General features: G+C 45.3%; 1 protein-coding gene across 8 annotated transcripts in view; it reads right to left on the reverse strand.

Annotated features, from left to right (window-relative positions):
* The window catches only part of TBC1D4 (TBC1 domain family member 4), a 300,990-nt gene that overhangs the window by 60,971 nt on the left and 218,612 nt on the right, over positions 1-21,407 (reverse strand). The window lies entirely within an intron of this gene.

Raw genomic sequence — 21,407 nt, forward strand, 5'->3', positions numbered from 1 at the left:
ACTGTACTGTACCATATGCCATCTTGAATGGAGTGTAAATAGTAGGACATGCACATACTGCCGCTGTAAGCTGTCCTACTTAGTAAATATGTATATATATTTTTTTAATTCTAATAAACTGGCTAATATCAAATGAGGGCCTATAACCAATCAATAAAAATAATAAAATTAGGCAGGTGAGGGGTGGGCATTACTGTTGTGCTTACGAGCACCCTCGCCCCTAAATCTGCCCCTGGTGTCAAATAATATCTAATACTGTAAACAGATGAAGTGCTAATACAGGTTGAGTACCCCATATCCAAATATTCCAAAATACGGAATATTCCGAAATACGGATTTTTTTTTTTGAGTAGGACTGGGATAGTGAAACCTTTGTTTTATGATGGTTCATTATATACAAACTTTGTTTAATACACAAAGTTATTACAAATATTGTATTTAATGACCTTCAGGCTGTGTGTATAAGGTGTATATGACACATAAATGCATTCTGTGCTTAGACTTAGGTCCCATCGCCATATCATCTCATTATGGTATGCAATTATTCCAAAATACATAAAAATCCAATATCCAAAATACTTCTGTTCCCAAGCATTTTGGATAAGGGATACTCAACCTGTATACAATGGACTATATCCATCATGCTCTAAACTGTGCTAAACATGGCTTCTGTGGCTGTGGATCTGCAGTCTCATAACAGGCTTCAGGCATACACTCTGTGTAACGCATGCACCGTAGGGGTTTCTGGAGTTTTACAAGCATGCACATTACCACATAATCACTCAACTGAGCAAATGTCAGCACTGCGTCCAACTCTGAATCAGACCTATAGTTATTATTGTATTCTTTATAGTGTTTTACTGTGTTATGTGTGTCACTGTCGTAAGATTGTTTGTGTTTATTCACATCTGTATTTCTTGGAGAGAAATAAAAATATAACGGATAAAAAAAAAGAAAAAAAAATGTAGCTGTATTAGATTTAGGTTCCACATACTAAAACTACAAAAAGAAAGTTTACATAATGTGTACAAAAATAAAATAGAAAAAAAATAGGATTTTAATACCTACCAGTAAATCCTTTTCTCCTAGTCCATAGAGGATGCTGGGGACTCCAAAAGGACCAAGGGGTATAGACGGGATCCGCAGGAGACATGGGCACACTATAAGACTTTGAATGGGTGTGAACTGGCTCCTCCCTCTATGCCCCTCCTCCAGACCTCAGTTATAGGAACTGTGCCCAGGGAGACGGAAATTTCGAGGAAAAGGATTTTTGTTAACCAAGGGTGAGAAATACACCAGCTCACACCACAACACACCATACAACATGGCTTTTAAGCAACACCAGTTAACAGCAAGAACTAAAAACAGCAACAAGCTGAACATAACCGATACACAACCTCCGTGTAACAGAAGCAATAACTATCAATACCACTGCAAAAAACAGTCCGCACAGGGACCGGCGCCCAGCATCCTCTACGGACTAGGAGAAAAGGATTTACCGGTAGGTATTAAAATCCTATTTTCTCTTACGTCCTAGAGGATGCTGGGGTCTCCAAAAGGACCATGGGGTCTATACCAAAGCTCCAGACCGGGCGAGAGAGTGCAGACGACTCTGCAGCACCGATTGAGCAAACATGAGATCCTCATCATCCAGGGTATCAAACTTGTAGAACTTAGCAAAAGTGTTTGAACCCGACCACGTGGCTGCTCGGCAAAGCTGAAGCGCCGAGACTCCTGGTAGAATGGGCTTTCACTGACTTCAGCAACGGCAATCCAGCCGTATTACAGATCCAGCTTGCAATCGTCTGCTTGGAAGCAGGAGCTCCAATTTTGTTGGGAGCATATAGGACAAACAGAGCCTCTGATTTCCTAATTGGAGCCGTTCTTGCGACATAAATTTTCAAAGCTCTCACTACATCGAGAGATTTTGACACAGCCACGGCATCCGTAGCCCCAGGCACTACAATAGGCTGGTTTGTGTGAAACGAAGAAACCACCTTCGGCAGAAATTGTTGACGAGTCCTCAATTCCACTCTATCCACATGGAAAATCACATAGGGGCTCTTGTGAGACAAAGCCGCCAATTCCGACACCCGTCTTGTGGACACTAAGGCCAAAAGCATGACCACTTTCCAAGTGAGAAATTTCAACTCAACCTTTCGCAAAGGTTCAAACCAGTGAGACATAAGAAATTGCAACACCACGTCAAGATCCCATGGTGCCACGGGTGGCACAAATGGAGGATGGATGTGCAGCACTCCCTTCACGAAAGTCTGAACCTCTGGAAGGACGGCCAATTCTTTTTGAAGGAAAATAGATAAAGCCGAAATCTGCACTTTAATGGAACCTAATTTCAGGCCTGCATCCACGCCTGCCTGCAAAAAATGGAGTAAACGACCCAGCTGAAACTCCTCCGTAGGAGCTTTCTTGGCTTCACACCAAGACACATACTTTCTCCAAATTCGGTGATAATGCTTCGCCGTGACCTCCTTTCTAGCCTTAAGGAGAGTGGGGATAACTTCCGCGGGAATACCCTTTCGAGCTAGGATTTGGCATTCAACCTCCACGCCGTCAAACACAGCCGCGATAAGTCCTGAAAGATGCACGGCCCCTGCAGTAACAGATCCTCTCTGAGTGGAAGAGGCCAGGGATCTTCTATGAGCAATTCCTGAAGATCCAGATACCAGGCCCTCCGTGGCCAATCTGGAACGATGAGTACCGCCTGAAACCTTGTTCTTCTTATGATCCAAAACACTTTTGGAATGAGTGGAAGTGGAGGGAACACATATACCGACTGAAACACCCACGGAGTTACCAGGGCATCCACTGCACTGGCTTGAGGGTCCCTTGACCTGGAACAATATCTCTGAAGCTCTTGTTGAGGCGAGACGCCATCATGTCTATTTGAGGAATTCCCCAATGACTTGTCACTTCTGCAAAGACCTCTTGATGAAGACCCCACTCTCCTGGATGGAGATCGTGTCTGCTGAGGAAGTCTGCTTCCCAGTTGTCCACACCCGGAAGGAAGACCGCTGACAGAGCGCTTACATGCTTTTCCGCCCAGCGGAGAACTTTTGTGGCCTCCGCCATCGCCGCTCTGCTCCTTGTTCCGCCCTGGCGGTTTTTGTACGCCACCGCTGTTATGTTGTCCGACTGAATCAGGACAGATAAACCTTGAAGAAAGTGTTGCGCTTGCAGAAGGCCGTTGTAGATGGCTCTTAATTCCAGAACGTTTATGTGCAGACAAGCTTCCTGGCTTGACCATTTTCCCTGGAAATTTCTTCCTTGTGTGACTGCTCCCCAGCCTCGGAGACTTGCATCCGTGGTCACCAGGACCCAAACCAGGTTCCTGAACCTGCGTCCCTCTAGGAGGTGAGAACTTTGAAGCCACCACAGGAGAGATATTCTGGTCCTGGAAGATAGACTTATTTTCCGGTGCATGTGCAGGTGAGACCCAGACCACTTGTCCAACAGGTCCCACTGAAATATCCGGGCATGAAACCTGCCAAACGGAATGGCTTCGTAAGCGGCAACCATCTTCCCCAGCACCCGAGTGCATTGATGAACCGATACTCTTGCCGGTTTCAGAATCGCCTTGACCATGGCCTGGATTTCCAGAGCTTTTTCCGCTGGGAGAAATACTCTCTGCAGTTCCGTGTCCAGGATCATGCCCAAAAAAGACAGCCGAGTTGTCGGAATCAACTGTGACTTTGGCAAATATAGAATCCAACTATGTTGTTGCAGAATTGTCAGGGAGAGTGCCACGTTTCTTAGCAACTGCTCCTTTGATCTCACCTTTATCAGGAGATCGTCCAAGTACGGGATAATTGTGACACCCTGCTTGCGTAGGAGTACCATAATTTCCGCCATTGCTTTGGTGAAGACCCTTGGGGCCGTGGAAAGACCAAACGGCAACGTCTGAAATTGGTACCGCAATCCTGTACCGCAAACCTCAGGATAGCTTGATGTGGAGGATATATTGGGACATGTAAGTAGGCATCTTTTATGTCGACTGACGCCATAAAATCCCCCCCTTCCAGACTGGAGATCACCAGTAAGGGAAAGGGGAATGGGGGGAATATCTTCTGCAGTCGAAAATCAATTATTTTTTTGAGTCTAATGAATACCCCAGTAATACATGTATTGTGGTTACAATTCTCAATCATATGTTGGGGGTGCTACCAAAGACAAAAAATTGAGGACAAAAAAAAAAAAAGAGGATAGAAAAGATTGTCTCTTTGTTGGCGCACGGAAAGAAGAAAAGATTATAATGAATCTAAAATATAACTTTTAATGTCAAACGATTAAAATGATGTGAAATATATACGGAAGAATATTATTAAATAAAAGATACTGTATCAATTAAAAGTATTCACTGTGTGTAATTTGTTATATTACCATATGCTGTGTTATTGGTGTTCATAGAACCAGGACCACCATATAATAATCTCACTATTCAGTATAAGGATAAACTTTAATAAATATGATTATACATTCAGGGTCTGACAAGTTACTGCAGCCTTCAAAATCCTCACTATTATTTGCCTTTGAGGTATATATCACAGCTTGTCCTTAATTCCCTATTGTCATAACAGTTTAAATATAACCCTGACATGGATTACCATTTGTCGTTGGTATTCAATGCCCCTGCCTATATTGCTATAGTAATTAATATGCATATATAATAGCAGAAGCACATTGCCTATAGAGACTGTTATTAGGAGGCTTATTAAGAAGAGTCACACTGTGTCATATTAGATCTTACAGTGTTGCGGTTTTATTGCCCAATGCTGCAACATTGTAACAGCCCGTACAGTTGGGTCTTTTTCCTTTACACAAACGTTTATGAGTGAAAATAGAGCAGTATATAATACGGGGACAGCTAATCAAAGCCCTGACATCAAAATATATGCTCGTGACTTTGAAATTATAGTATGCTTATCTACAGGATTTATCATAAGTAAACCATTTTCCTGCCTATCAGTCACAGCCTAATTGAATACAGTACATTTATGCCAGAATACAATATTGTATCATGTTGTGTGCCACTGGGTTAGCCACCTAAATCAGCTTCGTGTATACATCCTTTTCTTAGCAGTCTCTGAAATGTGTAGTATAATGCTGCTGCCAGGCTGGTTTTAAACAATCAACTAGTGAATGCAATTGTGTCCAATGCTACACACTACTACATTAAATATCACCGTTGCTCTATATTCATCAGTTTCAAAGGGTTACAGAAGTCTTATCACGGGAATAATTCACATGGGGCTGCTGTCATTTATACACAGTGGTATTCACATGTGTATTCCCAATATACAGCACACTGCCTTAGTCTAATTAGTATAATTGGCTCCATATGTGATTCCTATCCTAAAAAGTGTGAATAGGAAGCATGTAACAAAATGCTGCTATGCAGCTGATTTTATAGTGGCTGACAAAAGTTATAATATCCCCCATATGGTAAACTGTATTACACTCAGTCCTGTATAGTTATATGGATTTCAGCACGTGTGCCATTTGCTGAATTAATTCACTCAGACTTATGTGCTAAAACTCCCTGCATTTAACAGCCTATATTAAGAGTATTTCACAGAGAGCCATTAAGCTACACATGTGTTGTGCAGAGTTGTTTAAAATTACAGATCATTATTACACCACATAGGATCCCACAACGCTCAGTGTACAAGACACATGTAAAGTAAACTGTTCACGAGTGCTTTCTCTTAGTAGTTATGTCGCATGATATCTAATAAGGCCCAGCATGCACGGTATCTATACACGTGTGTTTTAATCTATCCACAGGTACTTTGACTCTACTCCTTTACATATTTTCTAAATGGCTTGTCATTCTATTATGATGATCCTGGTCCTATTGCATACACTTATTACTTTACATCAAATTCCTTTCAACATTTTTATACAGTGTAATTTAAGCAAGCAAATTCATGCTGCTCTGAAACGACACCCAACGTGCACGTTTCACATCAGCTTCGTCAGGGCAAACCAGATTGTCCTCCCAAGGATGGCTATAAAGGAGAGGCTAACCAATCATAGTCAAATTAATTGTCATGTGATCGCATAACATTCCACCCCTACCAGGGCTCCTGCTATCTGTATACCATTAATTAACAGACAAGGGGGTATATTTACTAAGATTCGTAATTTCCGAAAATAGGTCAAAGTTCAATCACGAATGACATCGGCAGTGTAAAACTGCAACTTTTTGAATTGATTACGACTAATTTACTAAGCTGTCGTATTCGTATTTTTCTTTGCTTCCGATGTCGATGTCATTCGTGTTTTTTTACCTAATTTGACGGCAGTGATTAGCAAAACACTGCCGTTTTTTTTTTACAATCAATCTCGGCCGGATCTGTGTGATCCGTGCTGGGGTTCGTATTTTTTTTTTTTTTTAAATTAAACAAAGTAAAATCCTATTAAAAATTGCGTGGGGTCCCCCCTCCTAAGCATAACCAGCCTCGGGCTCTTTGAGCCGATCCTGGTTGCAGAAATATGGGGAAAAAAATGACAGGGGTTCCCCCATATTTAAGCAACCAGCATCGGGCTCTGCGCCTGGTCCTGGTCCCAAAAATACGGGGGACAAAAAGAGTAGGGGTCCCCCGTATTTTTAAAACCAGCACCGGGCTCCACTAGCTGGACAGATAATGCCACAGCCGGGGGTCACTTTTATACAGCGCCCTGCGGCCGTGGCATCAAAAATCCAACTAGTCACCCCTGGCCGGGGTACCCTGGGGACCCCTTCAATCAAGGGGTCCCCCCCCCCCCCAGCCACCCAAGGGCCAGGGGTGAAGCCCGAGGCTGTCCCCCCCCATCCAATGGGCTGCGGATGGGAGGGCTGATAGCCTTTGTTGTAAAATAAAAGATATTGTTTTTAGTAGCAGTACTACAAGTCCCAGCAAGCCTCCCCCGCATGCTTGTACTTGGAGAACCACAAGTACCAGCATGCGGCGGAAAAACGGGCCCGCTGGTACCTGTAGTACTACCACTAAAAAAATACCCAAAAAAACACAAGACACACACACCGTGAAAGTATAATTTTATTACATACATACACACATACATACATACATACTTACCTTATGTTCCCACGCAGGTCGGTCCTCTTCTCCAGTAGAATCCAAGGGGTACCTGTTGAAGAAATTCTACTCACCAGATCCAGTGGTCCAGGCTCCTCGGCAAATCCAGGGATAATCCACGTACTTGAATAAAACAAAAAAACGGCTGCCCGACCACGAACTGAAAGGTGACCCATGTTTGCACATGGGTCACCTTTCCACGAATGCCAGAAACCCACTTTGCCTTCTGGCTAAGTGGGTTTCTTCAGCCAATCAGGGAGTGCCACGTTGTAGCACTCTCCTGGTCAGCTGTGTGCTGCTGTCCTCACTGACAGGCAGCACGCGGCAGTGTTACAATGTAGCGCCTATGCGCTACATTGTAACCAATGATGGGAACTTTCTGCCCTGCGGTTGACCTAAAGTGACGTCACCGCTGAGCAGAAAGTTCCCATCATTGGTTACAATGTAGCGCATAGGCGCTACATTGTAACACTGCCGCGTGCTGCCTGTCAGCGAGGACAGCAGCACACAGCTGATCAGGAGAGTGCTACAACGTGGCACTCCCTGATTGGCTGAAGAAACCCACTTAGCCAGAAGGCAAAGTGGGTTTCTGGCATTCGTGGAAAGGTGACCCATGTGCAAACATGGGTCACCTTTCAGTTCGTGGTCGGGCAGCCGTTTTTTTGTTTTATTCAAGTACGTGGATTATCCCTGGATTTGCCGAGGAGCCTGGACCACTGGATCTGGTGAGTAGAATTTCTTCAACAGGTACCCCTTGGATTCTACTGGAGAAGAGGACCGACCTGCGTGGGAACATAAGGTAAGTATGTATGTATGTGTGTATGTATGTAATAAAATTATACTTTCACGGTGTGTGTGTCTTGTGTTTTTTTGGGTATTTTTTTAGTGGTAGTACTACAGGTACCAGCGGGCCCGTTTTTCCGCCGCATGCTGGTACTTGTGGTTCTCCAAGTACAAGCATGCGGGGGAGGCTTGCTGGGACTTGTAGTACTGCTACTAAAAACAATATCTTTTATTTTACAACAAAGGCTATCAGCCCTCCCATCCGCAGCCCATTGGATGGGGGGGGACAGCCTCGGGCTTCACCCCTGGCCCTTGGGTGGCTGGGGGGGGGGGACCCCTTGATTGAAGGGGTCCCCACTCCCCCAGGGTACCCCGGCCAGGGGTGACTAGTTGGATTTTTGATGCCACGGCCGCAGGGCGCTGTATAAAAGTGACCCCCGGCTGTGGCATTATCTGTCCAGCTAGTGGAGCCCGGTGCTGGTTTAAAAAATACGGGGGACCCCTACTCTTTTTGTCCCCCGTATTTTTGGGACCAGGACCAGGCGCAGAGCCCGATGCTGGTTGCTTAAATATGGGGGAACCCCTGTCATTTTTTTTCCCATATTTCTGCAACCAGGATCGGCTCAAAGAGCCCGAGGCTGGTTATGCTTAGGAGGGGGGACCCCACGCAATTTTTTTTGGCAAAAAAAAGCACTTTCCAACCCCTTCCCACTGATATACATGCACGAATCTCATGGATCCCTGCATGCATCTCAAATCACGAATAAAAAAAGCAGGTCTGTTTTTTTTAGGACTTTTTTACGAATTGTAATTTTTCACGGCAGTGTTTTGGGTTTTTTTGCTTTGCACTTCTTAGTAAATGACCGAGATTCATACTTAAACAGGCGTAATTTGACCGATGGTGTATTCATTCGTAATTTTTTACCTGAACTAGAAAAAAATTACGAATGCCCTCATCACTGCCGTGATTAGTGTTTAGTAAATGACCGAGATTGACCGAGATGACACTTTGATGAAAAAACGGCATCTCGGTCAAAATCGGGAGCTTAGTAAATATACCCCAAGGTTTGGTTCTTCTCAGAACCCAGGCATCAGTATAGATAAATACAGGGAAAGGTTGAATAACATATTACTGAGATGTGCACACAGAAGTCCATGATGGATTAAAGTACTGACGGATATTTATGAAGAATACTCACAGAGATGAATTCATATTATTAAGCATTTTAATTCCATGCTGGTATTAGCATGGAATTAAAATGCTTAATAATATATGAATTCATCTCTGTGAGTATTCTTCATAAATATCCGTCAGTACTTTAATCCATCATGGACTTCTGTGTGCACATCTCAGTAATATGTTATTCAACCTTTCCCTGTATTTATCTATACTGATGCCCGGGTTCTGAGAAGAACCAAACCTTGTCTGTTAATTAATGGTATACAGATAGCAGGAGCCCTGGTAGGGGTGGAATGTTATGCGATCACATGACAATTACTTTGACTATGATTGGTTAGCCTCTCCTTTATAGCCATCCTTGGGAGGACAATCTGGTTTGCCCTGACGAAGCTGATGTGAAACGTGCACGTTGGGTGTCGTTTCAGAGCAGCATGAATTTGCTTGCTTAAATTTCACTGTGTAAAAATGTTGAAAGGAATTTGATGTAAAGTAATAAGTGTATGCAATAGGACCAGGATCATCTTAATAGAATGACCAGCCATTTAGAAAATATGTAAAGGAGTAGAGTCAAAGTACCTGTGGATAGATTAAAACACACGTGTATAGATACCTTGCATGCTGGGCCTTATTAGATATCATGCGGCATAACTACTAAGAGAAAGCACTCGTGGACAGTTTACTTTACATGTGTCATGTACGCTGAGCGTTGTGGGATCCTATGTGGTGTAATAATGATCTGTAATTTTAAACAACTGCACAACACATGTGTAGCTTAACGGCTCTCTGTGAAATACACTTAATATAGGCTGTTAAATGCAGGGAGTTTTAGCACATAAGTCTGAGTGAATTAATGCAGCAAATGGCACACGTGCTGAAATCCATCTAACTATACGGGACTGAGTGTAATACAGTTTACCATACGGGGGATATTATAACGTTTGTCAGCCACTATAAAATCAGCTGCATAGCAGCATTTTGTTACATGCTTCCTATTCACACTTTTTAGGATAGGAATCACATATGGAGCCAATTATACTAATTAGACTAAGGCAGTGTGCTGTATATTGGGAATACACATGTGAATACCACGATATATAAATGACAGCAGCCCCATGTGAATTATTCCCGTGATAAGGCTTCTGTAACCCTTTGAAACTGATGAATATAGAGCAACGGTGATATTTAATGTAGAAGTGTGTAGCATTGGACACAATTGCATTCACTAGTTGATTGTTTAAAACCAGCCTGGCAGCAGCATTATACTACACATTTCAGAGACTGCTAAGAAAAGGATGTATACACGAAGCTGATTTAGGTGGCTAACCCAGTGGCACACAACATGATACAATATTGTATTCTGGCATAAATATACGGTATTCAATTAGGCTGTGACTGATAGGCAGGAAAATGGTTTACTTATGATAAATCTTGTAGATAAGAATACTATAATTTCAAAGTCACGAGCATATATTTTGATGTCAGGACTTTGATTAGCTGTCCCCGTATTATATACTATTCTATTTTTACTCATAAGCATTTGTGTAAAGGAAAAAGACCCAACTGTACGGGCTGTTACAATGTTGCAGCATTGGGCAATAAAACCGCAACACTGTAAGATCTAATATGACACAGTGTGACTCTTCTTAATAAGCCTCCTAATAACAGTCTCTATAGGCAATGTGCTTCTGCTATTATATATGCATATTAATTACTATAGCAATATAGGCAGGGGCATTGAATACCAACGACAAATGGTAATCCATGTCAGGGTTATATTTAAACTGTTATGACAATAGGGAATTAAGGACAAGCTGTGAAATATACCTCAAAGGCAAATAATAGTGAGGATTTTGAAGGCTGCAGTAACTTGTCAGACCCTGAATGTATAATCATATTTATTAAAGTTTATCCTCATACTGAATAGTGAGATTATTATATGGTGGTCCTGGTTCTATAAACACCAATAACACAGCATATGGTAATATAACAAATTACACACAGTGAATACTTTTAATTGATACAGTATCTTTTATTTAATAATATTCTTCCGTATATATTTCACATCATTTTAATCGTTTGACATTAAGTTATATTTTAGATTAATTATAATCTTTTCTTCTTTCCGTGCGCCAACAAAGAGACAATCTTTTCTATCCTCTTTTTTTTGTCCAGACTGGAGATCACTGCTCGAAGAGATTCCATCTTGAACTTGAAAGTTTTCAAATACAGATTGAGGGATTTTAGGTATAGGATTGGTCTGACCGAGCCGTCCGGCTTTGGTACGACAAAGAGACTCGAATAAAACCCTTCTCCCCGTTGAGTCGGGGGTACCGTGACAATGACACGCTGTTGACACAGCTTTTGTATCGCAGCACTCACTACTTCAATTTCTGGGATAGAAACTGGCAAGGCTGATTTGAAAAATCGGTGGGGGGGGACACCTCCTGAAACTCCAGTTTGTACCTTTGGAACACTATGTCTAACACCAAAGGATCCAGGCCCGAGTGAATCCAGACCTGACTGAAGAGTCGGAGACACGCCCCCACCGGTACGGCCTCCTGTAGAGGAGCCCCAGCGTCATGCGGTGGACTTGGCAGAAGCCGGGGAGGACTTCTGGTCCTAGGAGCCTGGCACAGCAGGCAACCTTTTTCCCCTTCCTCTACCTTTAGACGCAAGGAAGGACGACCCTCTTCCTTTTTTGTATTTATTAGGCCGAAAGGACTGCATCTGATAATGGGGTGTCTTTTTCTTCTGTGCAGGAACATAAGGAAGAAAAGATGACTTACCCGCTGCAGCCGTAGACACCAGGTCAGCAAAGCCGTCACCAAACCAGACACTACCTTTATATGGGAGAGCTTCCATAACTTTCTTAGAGTCGGCATCAGCATTCCATTGATGAATCCACAGCGCTCTCCTGGCCGAGACTGCCATGGCATTAGCCCTTGATCCCAAGAGGCCAATATCCCTCGCCGCATCCTTTAGGTAAGCTGCAGCGTCCCTGATATAACCGAGAGTCAAAAGAATGTTATCCCTATCCAGGGTATCCATGTCCGATGCCAAATTATCTGCCCACTTACCAATAGCACTACTCACCCATGCCGACGCCACGGCAGGTCTGAGCAGTGCACCCGTAGTGACATAAATGGATTTTAAGGTCGTTTCCTGCTTCCGATCCGCAGGGTCCTTAAAGGCAGCAGTGTCAGGAGACGGAAGCGCCACCTTCTTGGACAGTCGTGATAGAGCCTTGTCCACATTGGGAGATGACTCCCACTTTTCCCTGTCATCAGAGGGGAAAGGATATGCCATTAGAATTCTCTTGGGAATCTGCCACCTTTTGTCAGGAGATTCACAAGCTTTTTCACAAAGAGCGTTCAGCTCATGAGAGGGGGTAAACGTCACCTCAGGCTTTTTCCCTTGAAGGGGCCCTACACACTAGCCGATCCGCCGACGAGCTGCCCGACGGCGGATACGGCCGGCGAGCGACCCGGCGGCGGGGGGGCAATGACGGGGGGAGTGATGTTTCTTCACTCCCCCCGTCACCCGGCTCCATAGAACTGCAGGCAAATATGGACGAGATCGTCCATATTGGCCTGCATGCACAGCCGACGGGGGACCAGCGATGAACGAGCGCGGGGCCGCTGAGGAGGTCTGTACCTGAGACAAGGCATCCTCCATGGATTCTCTCCACGTTTGTGTCTGAGAATCAGATTTATCCAGTCTTTTAGTCAATAACGCCGCATTTGCATTCAATGTACTCAACATATTCACCCAATCAGCAGTCGGCTGTGCCGACAGAGTCACTCCCAGCTCCTTATCTGCGCCCACTGCAACTTCCTCCGGGGAGGAGCACTCAGCCTCAGACATGTCGACACACACATACCGACACGCACAAAACACTCTGGCTATAGGGGACAGACCCACAGGGAAGCCTGTTAGAGAAACACAGAGGGAGTTTACCAGCTCACATCCCAGCGCCTATTCCAGTTCTGAGAGCAAATATACACTGCCTCAGATGCCCCCGTTTTGCTCCCTGTTACTTGTTCAGGAGAGTGGAGGTCCGGGCCAGCGTATCTGCAGCCTGTGAAGAGAAAATGGCGCTGGTAAGCTGTGAGGACTAAGCCATGCCCCCTCACCGGCGCACTGTAGTCCCGCTCAAAATTCAAATATTTATACTGGCGGGGGCTATATTTAGTGCCTAGGCACTTATAATATCTATATTTTGCCAGTCTTATGCTCCAGTAATCAAGCTGCCCAGGGCGCCCCCCCCTGCGCCCTGCAAGTGCCGTCTGAAGTGTGCGTCGGAGCATGGCGCGCAGCGCAACCGCTGCGCGGTACCTCGTTACTGAAGTCTTCTGCCGTCACTGAAGTCTTCTGATCTTCTTTATACTCACCCGGCTTCTTTCTTCTGGCTTCTGTGAGGGGGTTGACGGCGCGGCTCCGGGAACAAGCAGCTAGGCGCACCAAGTGATCGAACCCTCTGGAGCTAATGGTGTCCAGTAGCCTAAGAAGCAGAGCCTTTGAACTCAGAAGAAGTAGGTCTGCTTCTCTCCCCTCACTCCCACGAAGCAGGGAGCCTGTAGCCAGCAGGTCTCCCTGAAAATAAAAAACCTAACAAAGTCTTTTCAGAGAAACTCAGGAGAGCTCCCCTAGTGTGTGTCCAGTCTCTCTGGGCACAGAATCTAACTGAGGTCTGGAGGAGGGGCATAGAGGGAAGAGCCAGTTCACACCCATTCAAAGTCTTATAGTGTGCCCATGTCTCCTGCGGATCCCGTCTATACCCCTTGGTCCTTTTGGAGTCCCCAGCATCCATTAGGACGTAAGAGAAAATATTGTATTTGATTTCAGATGACTTTATATTGGTATAGTAACACTCAGGAGACCAGATCACATTTTTAGGTAAATCAATGGACTTTCAGTATGTAAAAGTGTAAAAATGCAGAATTATGAAAAAGTGTACTTGCTTATATACAGATGTGTCCCGCTACAGCCTTGCTGCTTTTAGCAGCGTTATGTAGCAGGACTGTGATGCATAAGTATTGCGGCATGCCACTTGCGTATGCATCTCAAGCAGTTTCCAATAGAATGAATGGGAGTCGCATGAGCATGTGCGAGCAGGTTCCATTCACTTCAGTGCATAGCATAGTGTAAGCATACTATGCCACGGATTGTGTGCTGCAATGCGCAACAATCCAAAAGGACATATCTGTAACACAGTGCACTGCTTCAGACTCCAAACTCATCTTGTGTACCTTATGTGCAAATGATTGCCAGGCATGCTCACTGTGGTGTCCACAGCTGATGTGGATGAGCCTGTGAGCAAAGGATAAGTGCTAAGCATTTCTATAAGTGTATGCAGTGGCGTAACTCAGGCAAATCCAGACTCCAGCTGTCCGGGGGCACCAAGAAGGAATGACTGAAGGGGGCTGATGAAATAGGATGATCTCTCTCCACTCATTTAATTGTGATTTGCTAGAGTCACTGCTGACTGCTGTCCTTACAAGATCCATTTGTAGCCTCCTTGAGCCGAAGAGTCTTGGAATGTGTAATAGCAGCAGCAGCGCGAGGCACATCAAAGTGTGTATACTGTATTAGTAAGCTACAGCTCTGCTGTTTTGTCTTATACTGTACAGTATTATGAAAGAAAATAAGAATTTACTTACCGATAATTCTATTTCTCGTAGTCCGTAGTGGATGCTGGGGACTCCGTCAGGACCATGGGGAATAGCGGGCTCCGCAGGAGACAGGGCACATCTAAAAAGCTTTTTAGGTCACATGGTGTGTACTGGCTCCTCCCCCTATGACCCTCCTCCAAGCCTCAGTTAGGTACTGTGCCCGGACGAGCGTACACAATAAGGAAGGATCTTGAATCCCGGGTAAGACTCATACCAGCCACACCAATCACACCGTACAACTTGTGATCTGAACCCAGTTAACAGTATGATAACAAAACGAAGTAGCCTCTGAAAAGATGGCTCACAACAATAGTAATAACCCGATTTTTGTAACAATAACTATGTACAAGCATTGCAGACAATCCGCACTTGGGATGGGCGCCCAGCATCCACTACGGACTACGAGAAATAGAATTATCGGTAAGTAAATTCTTATTTTTCCTAGTGGATGCTGGGGACTCCGTCAGGACCATGGGGATTATACCAAAGCTCCCAAACGGGCGGGAGAGTGCGGATGACTCTGCAGCACCGAATGAGAGAACTCCAGGTCCTCTTTAGCCAGAGTATCAAATTTGTAAAATTTTACAAACGTGTTCTCCCCTGACCACGTAGCTGCTCGGCAAAGTTATAATGCCGAGACTCCTCGGGCAGCCGCCCAGGATGAAGCCACCTTCCTTGTGGAATGGGCATCTACATATTTCGGCTGTGACAGGCCTGCCACAGAATGTGCAAGCTGAATTGTACTACAAATCTAGCGTGCAATAGACTGCTTAGAAGCAGGAGCACCCAGCTTGTTGGGTGCATACAATATAAACAGCAAGTCAGACTTTCTGACTCCAGCCGTCCTAACTATATATATATATATATATATATATATATATATATATATATATATATATATCTTTAGGGCCCTGACAACGTCTAGTAACTTGGAGTCCTCCAAGTTCCCAGTAGCCGCAGGCACCACCATAGGTTGTTTCAGGTGAAAACGCTGACACCCCTTTAGGAAGACACTGGAGACGAGTCCCAGTTCTGCCCTGTTCAAATGGAAAATTTTAATATGGGCTTTTGTAAAACAAAGCCGCCCATTCTGACAATCGCCTGGCCGAGGCCAGGGCTAACAACATGGTCACTTTCCATGTGAGATATTGGTCAACAGCATGGTCACTTTCCATGTGAGATATTTCAAATCCACAGATTTGAGCGGTTCAAACCAATATGATTTTAAGGAATCCCAACACTATGTTGAGATCTCACGGTGCCCCTAGAGGCACAAAAGAACTGTATATGCAATACACCCTTTACAATCTGTACTTCAGGAACTGAAGTCAAATTTTTTTTTTTTTTTTTTTTCTGGAAGAAAATCTACAGGGCCGAAATTTAAATCTTAATGAAACCCAATTTGAGGCTCAAAACACTCCTGTTTTCAGGAAGTGCAGAATCGACCTAGTTGAATTTCCTTCGTGGAGCCTTTCTGGCCTTACCCACGAAACATATTTTCACCACATGTGGTGATGACGTTGTGCGGTCACCTCCTTCCTGGCTTTGACCAAGGTAGGTATGACCTCTTATGGAATGCCTTTTTCCCTTCAGGATCCGGTATTCAACCGCCATGCCGTCAAACGCAGCCGCGGTAATTCTTGGAAAAGACATGGTACTTGCTGAAGCAAGTCCCTTCTTAGCTCCCCAGGCCCTTAGTCCTCTGTGAGCATCTCTTGAAGCTCCGGGTACCAAGTCCCTCTTGGCCCATCCGGAGCCACTAGTATAGTTCATACTCCTCTATGTCTTATAATTCTCAATACCTTGGTTATGAGAAACAGAGGAGGGAACACATACACTGACTGGTACACCCACGGTGTTACCAGAACATCCACCGCTATCGCCTGAAGGTCTCATGACCTGGCGGAATACCTGTCCCGTTTTTCGGGCGGGACGCCATCATGTCCACCTTTGGTCTTTGCCAACGGTCCACAATCATGCTGAAAAACTTCCCTATGAAGTTTCCACTCTCCCGGGTGGAGGTCATGCCTGCTGAGGAAGTCTGCTTCCCAGTCGTCCACTCCCGGAAAGAACACTGCTGACAGTGCTATCACATGATTTTCCGCCTAGCGAAAAATCCTTGCAGTTTTGTCACTGCCCTCTTGCTTCTTGTGCCGCCCTTTCTGTTTACGTGGGCGACTGCCGTGATGTTATCCCACTGGATCAATACCGGCTGACCTTGAAGCAGAGGTCTTGCTAAGTTTAGAGCCTTATAAATTTGCTCTAAGTTTATTTATGCAGAGAGAATTCTCCAGACTTAATCACACTTCCCTGGAAATTTTTTCCCTGTGTGACTGTTCTCCAGCCTCTCAGGCTGGCCTCCGTGGTCACCGGCATCCAATCCTGAATGCCAAATCTGCGGCCCTCTAGAAGATGAGCACTCTGTAATCACCACAGGAGAGACACCCTTGTCCTTGGATATAGGGTTATCCGCTGATGCATCTGAGGATGCGATCCGGACCATTTGTCCAGCAGATCCCACCGACGAGTTCTTGCGGGAAATCTGCCGAATGGAATTGCTTCGTAATAAGCCACCATTTTTACCAGGACTCTTGTGCAATGATGCACTGACACTTTTCCTGGTTTTAGGAGGATCCCGATTAGCTCGGATAACTCCCTGGCTTTCTCCACTGGGAGAAACACGTTTTTCTGGACTGTGTCCAGAATCATCCCTATGAACAGTAGACGTGTCATCGGAAAAAGCTGCGATTTTGGAATATTTAGAATCCACTCGTGCTGTCGTAGAACTACTTAAGATAGTGCTACTCCGACCTCCAACTGTTCTCTGGACCTTGCCCTTATCAGGAAAGCGTCCATGTTTCCTTTTAAGAAAAATCATCATTCCGGCCATTACCTTGGTAAAGACCCGGGGCGCCGTGGACAACCCAAACGGCAGCGTCTGAACTGATAGTGACAGTTCTGTACCAGGAACCTGAAGTACCCTTGGTGAGAAGGGCAAATTTGGACCTGTAGGTAAGCGTCCCTGATATCCAGTGACACCATATCGTCCCCTTCTTCCTGGTTTGCTATCACTGCTCTGAGTGACTCCATCTTGATTTGAACGCTTGTATGTAAGTGTTCAAATATTTCAGATCTCACCGAGCCGTCTGGCTTCGGTACCACAATATAGTGTGGAATACTACCCCCTTCCATGTTGTAAGAGGGGTACTTTGATTATCACCTGCTGGGAATACAGCCTGTGAATTGTGTGAGGGGAAGATGTCTCGAATTTCCAATGTACACCTGGGATACTACATGTAGGATCCCGGAGCTCCCTTGCGAGTGAGCCCCCTGCGTACTGAAACTCTTGAGATGACCCCCTACCGCACCTGAGTCCGCTTGTACGGCCCCAGCGTTATGCTGCGGACTTGGCAGAAGCTGTGAGGGGCTTCTGTTCCTGGGAATGGGCTGCTTGCTGCAGTCTTCTTCCCTTTCCTCTACCCCTGGGCAGATATGACTGGCCTTTGCCCGCCTGCCCGTATGGGGACGAAAGGACTGAGACTGAAAAGACTGTGTCCTTTTTTGCCGATATGTGATTCGGGGTAACAAAAGGTGGATTTTTCAGCTGTTGCCATGGCCACCAGGTCCGATGGACCGCCCCTTTATACGGCAATACTTCCACATGCCGTCTGGAATCTGCCTCACCTGACCACTGTCGTGTCTTCGTCTGGCAGATATGTACATCACATTTACTCTTGATGCCAGAATGTAAATATCCCTCTGCGCATCACGCATATATAGAAATGCATCCTTAAAATGCTCTATAGTCAATAAAATCTTGTCCCTGTCAAGGGTATCAAAATTTTCAGTCAGGAAATCCGACCAAGCCCCCTCAGCGCTGCACCTCCAGGCTGAGGCGATTGCTGGTCGTAGTATAACACCAGTATGTGTGTATATACTGTCATGATATTTTTCAGCTTCCTATCAGCTGGCTTCTTGAGGGCGGCCGTATCTAGAGACGGTAACGCCCTGTTTTTATAAGCGTGTGAGCGCCTTATCCACCCTAAGGTGTGTTTCCCAACTCGCCCTTACTTCTGGCGGGAAAGGGTATACCGCCCATAACTTTCTATCGGAGGAACCCCACGTATCATCACACACTTCATTTAATTTATCTGATTCAGGCAAAACTACAAGTAGTTTATTCACCCCCTACAAAATACCCTTATTTGTGGTACTTGTAGTATCAGAAATATGTAACAGCTCCTTCATTGCCCTTAACATGTAACTCGTGGCCCTAAAGGAAAATTACGTATGTTTCTTCACCGTCGACACTGGGGTCAGTGTCCATGTCTGTGTCTGTCGACCGACTGAGGTAAATGGGCGTTTTTACAAGCCCCTGACGGTGTCTGAGACGCCTGGACCGGTACTAATTTGTCCGCCGGCCATCTCATGTCGTCAACCGTCTTGCAGCGTGTTGACATTATCACGTAATTCCATAAGTAGACCATCCATTCCGGTGTCGACTCCCTAGAGAGTGACATCAACATTACAGGCAATTTGCTCCGCCTCCTCACCAACATTTTCCTCATACATGTCGACACACACGTACCGACATACAGCACACACACAGGGAATGCTCTGATAGAGGACAGGACCCACTAGCCCTTTGGGGAGACAGAGGGAGAGTTTGCCAGCACACACCAAAAGCGCTATAATGTATATAACAACCCTAGAAGGTGTTGTTTCTATATATGCGCTCTTAATATATAATTATATCGCCAATTTATGCCCCCCTTCTCTTTTAACCCTGTTTCTGTAGTGCAGTGCAGGGGAGAGTGGGAGCCTTCCTCACCAGCGGAGCTGATCAGGAAAATGGCGCCGTGTGCTGAGGAGAATAAGCTCCGCCCCCTTTTCGGCGGGCTTTTCCTCCCGGTTTTTTAATAACTGGCCTGGGTTAAAATACATACATATAGCCTTAATGGCTATATGTGATGTATTTATTTGCCAAATAGGTATTTATATTGCTGCCCAGGGCGCCCCCAGCAGCGCCCTGCACCCTCCGTGACCGTGTCAGTGAGCCGTGTGACAACAATGGCGCACAGCTGCAGTGCTGTGCGCTACCTCTCTGAAGACTGTGAAGTCTTCTGCCGCCTGTTTCCGGACCTCCGTTCCGCCGTCTTTCTTCAGCGTCTGTAAGGGGGATCGGCGGCGCGGCTCCGGGACGAACCCCAGGCTGACCTGTGTTCCGACTCCCTCTGGAGCTCAGTGTCCAGTAGCCTAAAACTTCAATCCTCCTGCACGCAGGTGAGTTGCAAGTCTCTCCCCTAAGTCCCTCGTTGCAGTGATCCTGTCGCCAGCAGGAATCACTGATTAGAAACCTAAAAAAAAACTTTACTAAACAGCTCCTTAAGAGAGCCATCCAGTTTGCACCCTTCTCGGACGGGCACAAAAACCTAACTGAGGCTTGGAGGAGGGTCATAGGGGGAGGAGCCAGTACACACCATGTGACCTAAAAAGCTTTTTAGATGTGCCCTGTCTCCTGCGGAGCCCGCTATTCCCCATGGTCCTGACGGAGTCCCCAGCATCCACTAGGACGTTAGAGAAAGGAGGGCAGAAGTTGTTTTAAGAAACTTTTAGAGCTCTTTAGAGAAACTTTTAAGGCTCTATTTATTATCATTTGCAGCCAGCACCCGAAAATAAAAATTCCTTATTGCTGCAATAAGGAATCTTTAGTCTATCAGCTGTACAATTGGCTAGTTGCTGAGACACGTGCTCCAATATCACATTATTTCCACCTTTGCGCCCTCAGCCATGTCATTGTGCACGTGCCAACAGATGTCAGCACTTGGGGGGCACCACCTTCTATTTCGCCTCTGGGCGACTGGTGTGAACTTACACCTCAGAGTGCATGCCACATTTTGTGTGGTGCCATGACATGTTTCATGGTTTGCTTCTGTGTCTTTTCCAGTTATCACCCTTTCTTGGCCTAATGGTTACTGACAGCACCTTGACTCTGACCTTGCTTTTGAATATGGATTTGGAACACTACTTAACATTAACTTTGTTTTCTGTGTATCTGAAACTGCATCATATTTTATCCAAGAGCTACATACCGTAGGTGTCGTAACCTCTGTCTCTTGCTGATAAACACCTCTGGCTTGTGTATATAAATCCTGAGGATTACTGGATACATGCAGAAACCACTTGCTAGTAGAGAGGAATGATTTCAGTGAAGAGCACACAAATCTCATCACTGTAGTTTATCAACAGTGAATGATCCCGGGTGTTATATGCTTGACCGGGCGAGAAACTTGCTTGGTTATAAAGTGGGGGAACCAACTGGTGATGGAACTGGTTAACAGATCTGCAGTGGAATGTCATGGTGACACTGGGAAATGGATTTACTTTAGGTTGTATAATACATATTTAAGGCAGTATCCAATTAGACACGGTAATTTCGACAGGCGCAACCAAATCCCTGATAAGTAACCAATGTTTCCCAAAGTGCGCGATACCACCCCTTGGAGGTGCTTGAAGATCCAGGGGGTCGTTAGTAGCCTCAAGTGCAATTGAGGGGCGTTGAATAAAAATAAGGGGGTGGTGGAAGGCTAGCTGCAGTCAGTCCCAGGTCTTGTAGTAAGATTAGAAGTGCTGCCTGAGGGACACTTCCTTCCCTGCTGTTGCTGCATGCTGAGT

The sequence above is a fragment of the Pseudophryne corroboree genome, chromosome 2, assembly GCF_028390025.1.
Source record: "Pseudophryne corroboree isolate aPseCor3 chromosome 2, aPseCor3.hap2, whole genome shotgun sequence".
NCBI classification, from domain to species: domain Eukaryota; kingdom Metazoa; phylum Chordata; class Amphibia; order Anura; family Myobatrachidae; genus Pseudophryne; species Pseudophryne corroboree.